The sequence below is a fragment of the Argentina silus genome (assembly GCF_951799395.1).
Source record: "Argentina silus genome assembly, chromosome: 1".
NCBI classification, from domain to species: domain Eukaryota; kingdom Metazoa; phylum Chordata; class Actinopteri; order Argentiniformes; family Argentinidae; genus Argentina; species Argentina silus.
Window position 1 is genome coordinate 10,066,920 of NC_139655.1, and position 8,317 is coordinate 10,075,236.

The window sequence follows — 8,317 nt, forward strand, 5'->3', positions numbered from 1 at the left end:
GTCAAATATGTCTTACCCTTTCATATATGCTTTTCTGAACCAACAGCCCTGCATCTTTTAGTTTTCCTATAATTTTGTTAACATAGAGGCTGACCTATAACATGCTATCAGGTTTCACTCTTCAGAACTGCAATAAATAATGTTGTACTCTTTAAAAGAATGAAATCTAGCATAGACTTACCGCTGTGTACTCACAACACCTCTCTTGCTAATGCCTGGATAATGTTGTTGACTATGCTGCAGTGAAAAGCATGCACTGTCATCATTTGTGTTCTGAGTGATTCCCCTCTTCTCTTGTGTGACCTCTCCACACCTGGCTTGTCATACTCATACACAGACCATCCTATTTGTGACTTGGGTCTGAACTGACAGATGTTAATCAGCCTCTCTGGTATATCCGAGAGATATAAGAGAAGGGAATGTCACAAACATTTGTGGATAATGGTAAATCACAATAATGGTAAATCACAATAATGGTAAATCACTTGGATTGTGAATAACGGAATGATCCATAACGAAGCACCCAGTCACTTGGGAACAATTAGGGTTGGGTTTATTACTCACACTCAGATGTTATTTAGGCTAACTGACTGGCAGGTTTCAACTTTTAGTTTTCTAGTTGATATTTCTAGAAATATCAACTAGAAAACTAAAAGTTGAAACCTGCCAGTCAGTTAGCCTAAATAACATCTAGAATCTAGATGAACACCTGTACATTCACATTGAGGCTTGGTCTTAGTTGCAATCCTATACTGTAGTTAATCTTATTGAAGTGATTCAAGTCACTCCTTTGATTTTTTTCCTTTTGGACCAGAGCCTTTTTACTTTTTACAAAGGTTTTGGCATAACTATTTTTTTTTTGGCAGGAGTCTGTTCTAAGATCTGGAGTCCATTAAGCTCTGAAGTAAGGAAACCAAGCAGTTGTCTGACTCTACAGGCAGACTATGGCTGAAGTCTAACCCTTAAATTCCTCTAGGGCTGACAAACGTCAACAAAGACCCCTAGAGACACCAAAGAGAGGTGAGCAGTGAACTGAAGCCTCATTGTATTGCCTCATTATGGGGTCCCGCGGTGAGGAAGAAGCCATTTTGTAGCACCACAAGGTCAATATCTGAAAGCCAGAGCGATGGAAGGGATCAGCCGTGAGATTTTTAATTTGAGAAAGCATAAAGGGACTTTCCTTGTGAAAGACAGTCTGTGAATTCTAATGGACTGCAGGGATATGGAGGATAAAATGTTGAGCTGGTGAATGTTTTCCTTTTTTTACAGGTGTATTGCCAGATTATTCAAAATGTTTCCTATTTCCCCAGTTACATTGGTTTCTTTTGCATGGCATTTAATTCACACATACTATTAACTGTATTTCTTATTCAAATAGTTTCCATTTTGCAAGAACAATTGGGTAGTTTTTGTTTCCATTTTTAAAAAGTGTTGTGTAATTGAATAGCAGGAAGGTGATAGGGTTCATACTCCATGATGAGCTGTTTTTATGTTTTTCCACTTTTTAATATGACCATTGAAATGAAACCCCTACAAACCGTGGATATATTTGGAAGCTATATGCTGGCAATTGTGTCTGTAAATAAAGTTATGCCTTCATTCATGGATAAGGTAATAGCACTTTAACAATCTATTATGTAGCTATCATTGTTTAAAGCAACCCTCAGATTCAGTGAATATTTCAAATCAAGTCTGTGTCATTGCCACCTTTGCTTGCATTACCTCTATAAGATGCCTTTGTCACATCTCATCTTTTGGCAAAACAGCCGCTTGCAAGTGCCAAAGGGTCCAATGAACCACAAAGAGCAAATGTATCTGTCAGTGGTAGCATGATAAAAAAAAGGCAAATATCTTGCAAAAAGTGATAGATGTCTGTAAGTTAATCAGACTACAGCAAATGTACACAAAATAGAATTAGTAATCATAACCAATATGCATTTTCATCATGCACAGATTATTTGATGATTTACCATGTTTTTCCTATAATAATAACCATAATTATGGTTTCATATTTGTATTAATAATTGTGATTGGATACAGTTGTTTTAGGCTTAATTGGTAACTAGATACTAAGAGGTTGTACTCTCTGATCTGGTTTCTCTTTCCCAAGAATTTTGGGTTTATTTCCAATAACAAGTGCAGAAGAGAGCTGTCACATTCTATTACGGTGACCTCAATGATTCAGTGCCCTTATCCCAATCCAGTGGTTTTCCATAACAATACAATTTAGAGGGTGGAAAGCCAAAGGCGACAAGAATTATTCCTCTTCAGTTAAAGGACAAAAGTTGCAGATGCAATTGACAAAGTCCCTCAACCTCAACTTGTACTTTGTGTGAGAATAGAAAACTATCGTCAGTAACTGTCCCAAGAATGCAAACTATCCTGAGAAAGTCCACACATTTTTCAAAGAAACATGGACATAAATGTCTTTCATGTAACTGTTCAACTTATCATTTAAGAACACATTGATCAACTGATACTCAACTTGAGCACTTTTGTATATGATCTGAAAGGCTATGAGTTATGTAGTGTAATCAGAACATCAGCCCATTGAATAGAAAAAAACATTTATGTTTTTACTGTCTACCCATGGCCTTCTGAAAAACACATCAACTTGGAATGTAGCCAACACCTTGTGTTACAAACACGAAGAACCGGAACCACAGCCTAAGTAACCAAGTGGTGAGACCACAAGTGACACATGATCAAATCAAATCAATCTCACAGGGTCAGGTGAAGCACAACATGTCCTGGAGCACCATTGTGAAGAGTTGGAACTTGACACTGCCTAGTCATGGAACTGCCTACTGCCTAGTCATAACGGACACCTACAGCTTCTGCTGGCACAGAAGGATATGTCAAACGCATATAGGCTACACAAATGTAAGCTACTCAGTTGTACATTCAACCCTGTGCAGTGTAGCCCCAGGTGATATTTACATGTTTTTGGTCGATATTTTGAGTTGCAATACAATTTGACAGTATCCATACTCAAAATTCAATCATACTTTCAAATTCAACCCTGGATACAATTAATTGTACACCAATTGTAGAGCATCGATTTATTTCCACACACGACACACGGGCAATAAGGGTTATCATTACAGTCTTTTGTCATTGGATGCTAGGTTCAAATGAGCAATACCATTGGCTCGCTGGCTGTCAGTCTGCAATGTTGCTGTTTTCCGCGAGGGTTGTGCACGCGCAACACAGACAGGCACGTCTGTAACTGCTCTGAGACTGTCTGGAGTCTGTCTGAAACTGATAAAATTGGTGATGGAGTTTTAAGTCTCTATCCAATTTCATAAGAAAATCATCAATTCGAAATCGGAATTTACATTCACTCTACAACGCTAACGACTGAATAACCACGCTAAAGAAATCACCATTTAAATTCACGTTTTTAAAGTTTTTTTTCAATGTTTATGAGCAGACAATTCATTAATGCGCACAGGTAAGATATCCGTTGGTAGAGCGAGTCTACTGTAAAGACAGTAACTTAATATTTGGTATTATTCATTGCTGTTTAAGTGACTTTATGATAACGCATCGGTATTGTTGTTGTTTTAACAAAGTCAAAGTAGGCTAATCAACATAATTGACGTCATTGCTGTTAATTCATTGATTTAACACTGCACAGCGTTCTTCTCCACTGTGAATGAGGGTCGACCGCGCAGACAACAACATTGCTTTTGAGAGATTATTTTTGCCCTCCCATTCATACTGTACTTGTGAAGATGCGCGGGTGACGCACCTTTGCTCACGTGAATACCGTTATTATTAACCCTTTCGACGCCTTATCCTAGGCAACATGAGGGCAGCATGCTGTACACATATCCCTGGACTTTCAAACATTGTAGTCAGGCTAAATGATAAAATATGTTGGCAGTAGGATGACGAATCATTTTAATACTCTTCAGGGAACGGTTCAGGGAACATTTGGGCTGACTAGCTGAACCCCAGGTGCAAATTGAGGTCAGGTGGAAGGCAGGCTATTATCCTGACATGTCTTTCTGTGGTGTGTTTTTATCCGGCAGGTATCATCTTCGGTCTTGGAAAATACATTTATTAGACCCAACTTCTAATGAGTCAGAGGAAATTTCAATGGAGCAGTTGAAAGGTTGGTTCAGAATGTAAAAGCAAACGACATGCATAGTGAACATTAGCATAGCTACCTGCCCAGGTGAGACAGGTAGCTTGTCATTGCCATGGCTAGGCAGTCTTGTCATGAATTGGAATGGAGCCAAAACTAGAAAAACAATCAAAAGATTTGTCTTTATTCACAGTTGAAGTGTCTTTCCAAATAGTAACACAGGTGTCTATGTGGCTCTGATATATATTAAAAAAGTGATGAATGAGACCTAACCTATACATTAAATGCACCTCTTCACTCAAAGCTGAACATAGAGTAAATATTTGATATTACTAGGACATTAGGACAGATATTTTCTACCAATGTATTTAAGTTGAAAACGAATGTCTTTCTATAAGAAAAAAAAGAAGCTATTCTTGTCTTTTTATGAAAAAAAAGAGTTATTTATTGTTTAAAAATGTTATTATCTTTTTTGCTACCTCTGAGATTCATCTGTGTGAAATAGACACATTTTATTTGCACTGCAGTTGTCTACATACACACTGTAGTCATATGACTTGGGAGCTACAGTACCCTCCCACCCGCCTCTGATCAGATAGGGCAAGATGGCTGCTCCTACCAGATGTATCGTGTTGTTTGCCATTGCCTATTCATTATCTGGCAATTTGATGAATACTGTATGAGACGAATTGGAGGCATTGGTTTATTAGGCTAGGTACCTCAATGTAATAGTGAATGTCATTTTTTGAAAGCAGTATACCAAAGTACGCCCTCATTTAAAAAATTATTCATAGTAATCTTACTATTTATATTGCCCATATCACGCCTGGCTTGTTCATGGACAGTGTCTGGGTTTGTTTGTCTTTCAATTGCCTGTGAATATCAATAGTAAATCCTTGTCGACCCTCATTGTAACAGTAGAGGGATGTTAGAGAGGTTCTAATGAGTAGTGGTATCTCAGAACTCGCATTGTGTGATCTTATATGCACAGATAGCGTACACCAATCACTATTTTGTCCATGTTAGCCATAGTATTAAAACTGTTGGTTCTTCATAGTTACATGCAAGTGATATAAACCATGTGCAAGTGATTCACCACCCTTTCATATTAGAGCCACCAATATGATTAAAGAAGACATGGTCTTGTATATAATATTTTAGCCAATGAAAAAAGCTGTAATCACTGGTGTTGCTGGTGTACAGTATACTGCCTTGTAGATAATCAGAGCACCTATGAGACTTAATGCCTTATTGGGTGCTTTTGAATGTCCCTCAGGGTGCAGTCTGACAGAACAAGTTAATTTCGCTCTGCGACTCTGTGATGTTTATCTGTGGGTCTTATCAGTGACCAGCCTGGACAGATTACTTCATTATCACCTGCTTAGTGCACGCTCATCTGCTGTCAGACACCTTCTTAGGTCTTCCCTTGTCATATACCTTAATGGTTTTTGAGTGGTATTAGATTATGTTTTAAATGAAGCGTGCAGCCATGCTTAAACATGCAGTCACCTTTTATCTTTGCAGGTGTGTCCCAAACCTGACCCTAATGTTTGACATGAATCATATTGGAATTGCAATTAGAGAGAAAACTCACCCTCACGTAGCATATCTTCAGTTTTTGACGTATTGCCCAAAAATATCTCTAATGCGTGTCGTGGAAGTCTATTTGTTATCAATGAAGAGAGTACTGACAAATGACTTCAATCTTCTATAAGCTTTATTTTAATGTTGCAGCAGGGAGCACAGTTAAGTTACGCTAGGTAAGCATGCCCCAAGTGTCCCCATGAACATCAGTGTCATGCCCCCTTATATAGTAACTTCTGCACGTACACCATTTATGTTACAACTGGATATGCAAAACAGGTCAGATGATCCCCAGTATGCAGAAGCTACAAGACTCTTAATGTCAGCAGCTATGATATCAGCAGTTATGATATTAGGCGGAGGGGTAACATGTCTCTTGCACACAACCCTTGCATTCAGCACGCTTCCGCATTCAATGGAAAATTACAGCTGTACAAGAGTTCAGTGCAAATAGTCCAGGTCACAATAATTTAAGTTAACCTTTCCAACAATCTATCATCTAAAATTATTTTTTCTATCACATACGTCAACCAGGACACGCAATTGGCAATGTGTACTATTGTGTATACAGTAGTTACGCAGTTTAATTAGGAGACTGTGTTGCAACATTTAGTCTGTCTGTAAGCATTTCCATGATTGTCAAAATGAGCAGGTTTATTTTCAGTATCATATTTTGTTGTCCTCTGTGGCTCAGTTGGTAGAGCATGGCGCTAACAACGCTTAGGTTGTGGGTTTGATTCCTGCTGGGACCATATATACTGAAATGTATGTACTCACTGCAATGTAAGTTGCTTTGGATAATAGCGTCAGCTAAATGGCATATATTATTATTGTTTCATATTTAAGACAATAGGCAATTTGATACCATACTACCATCAAATATATTTGTATACTGAAATTATGACATGCTAGAACGATTTACATGCTTTATATAAAACCCAGTGTCACTAAAAAGGCATTTTTCTTAGTTTTGCACCAAAATTGACCTTGCCACATATTGCATTTCTAAGTTTTACTAACATTTTGTTTCTAGTTTATTTGAAATGCTTTAGCAGCATTTCAAGCTATGTTTATTCTCTTTATTTACAGGAGGCCCTTGTGATACCTGGGGTGGGTAAGTAAAACCCATGTCCGTGGCGATGCCAAAGTGTTCCATGGCTCATGGTAAGATTTGTGTTGACCTGTTTGTTAAAACACATTTGGGCATGTTGCAGGGCAAGAAAAGCAATGCTAGGAATGCTTCAAGGTGTAGGGGAAGGTGAGCAAATGTTATTGCCTGGGGGGAAAGTTGACTATGTGCTGCACGGATTAATTTTAACAGAAAATGAGCTGTAGCTTGCATCGTCAAATCTGATTGATATGATTCTGAGAAATGACACATTGCATTCAGCTCTGCCATTCATCATTTGCAGTAATCACTTTAAATAAACCTAGATTCATGATCTCTTCATAAGATAATTACAAATGTGGATCTGATAACTTTCACAAGAGGCTTAGCTGCAGTACTGGTGTGAGGGCGGCTCAGAGTCAATATACTGTACTGTTCTGCTATTGGTTCCCTCTGTCTTGCTTCACTAGTGGCTGCAGTCACAAATTGGTCAGTTTCAGACATAGAACTACTTGGTATTTCATTCAAACATTTTAGGAGTATCTCTGTGCTTATAAAATATAGTGCTAAGTTTAATTTTTTCCTCTGCACAATAGCGACACCAGCAATGCTGTTTTGTAAATGGCTGGTGATTTTTCTTTACTGACTACGTAATGACGCAGCTCTCTGAGGAAAAAAGGGCGTTTCCTTTGACATTGGTGTGGCATATTTTAAATCAAGGCCTTTGCTGTATTTTAAGGGGTCTCCTGGCAGTCTGCCAAAACATGGGTCCAGTTGCCTCTTCCCTCATGGCAGCATAAGATCATGGCTCTCTGTACAGCTGTACTATTTGCTGGTCCTAGCTGTCGAAAACTCAAGGCCAGTAGCCTCCATTTTATGTTGCAGGCGGAGGGGAAAGAATTGTTCCGTAATGTAGCTACTGGAATAGGCGAACTGAATATGCAGCACATACCAGTAGGAATCAGGACTTCTTGGTACTAAAATGCTGTATACAACTGAGCAATGTCAAATTATACGTGAGTGAGTGACAGAATGAGACAACGCCCTCAATATTGATTGATGTTTTTTACTTTTTTGATTTGCTTTTTGTGAAAGGCTTTAGATTTTAGATTTTATACAGGTAACAATTTACTTAATTGGAAAACCCCAATGGTTTCTCACCAAAATCTGCATTGAATGTTATCCTATTAATGTGTCTGTTTTTTGCTGCCTGTTATTGACTGTCACAGTTTTACAAATTATTTACTGTCCAACAATGACCTATGATTTGAATTAAGGGGAAACGTTGACACAGATTTAATAGCACAAAATAAATAAAGATTTGATAATATGCAAAAACATTGCTACTTACATTGGCAGATTAATGACTTTTTACATTGTTTTGTAATGTCTAACAAGAAATGTCTGACCCAAATAAATCTCTCATTTTCGGAATCAAATGTAATCAGATAATGCTACTACAGGTATGTAATGCATTTTCTGAAAATGTTTGTTTCATAGCTTTAAAAACGATTGGTCCTTTGGTACTTTTC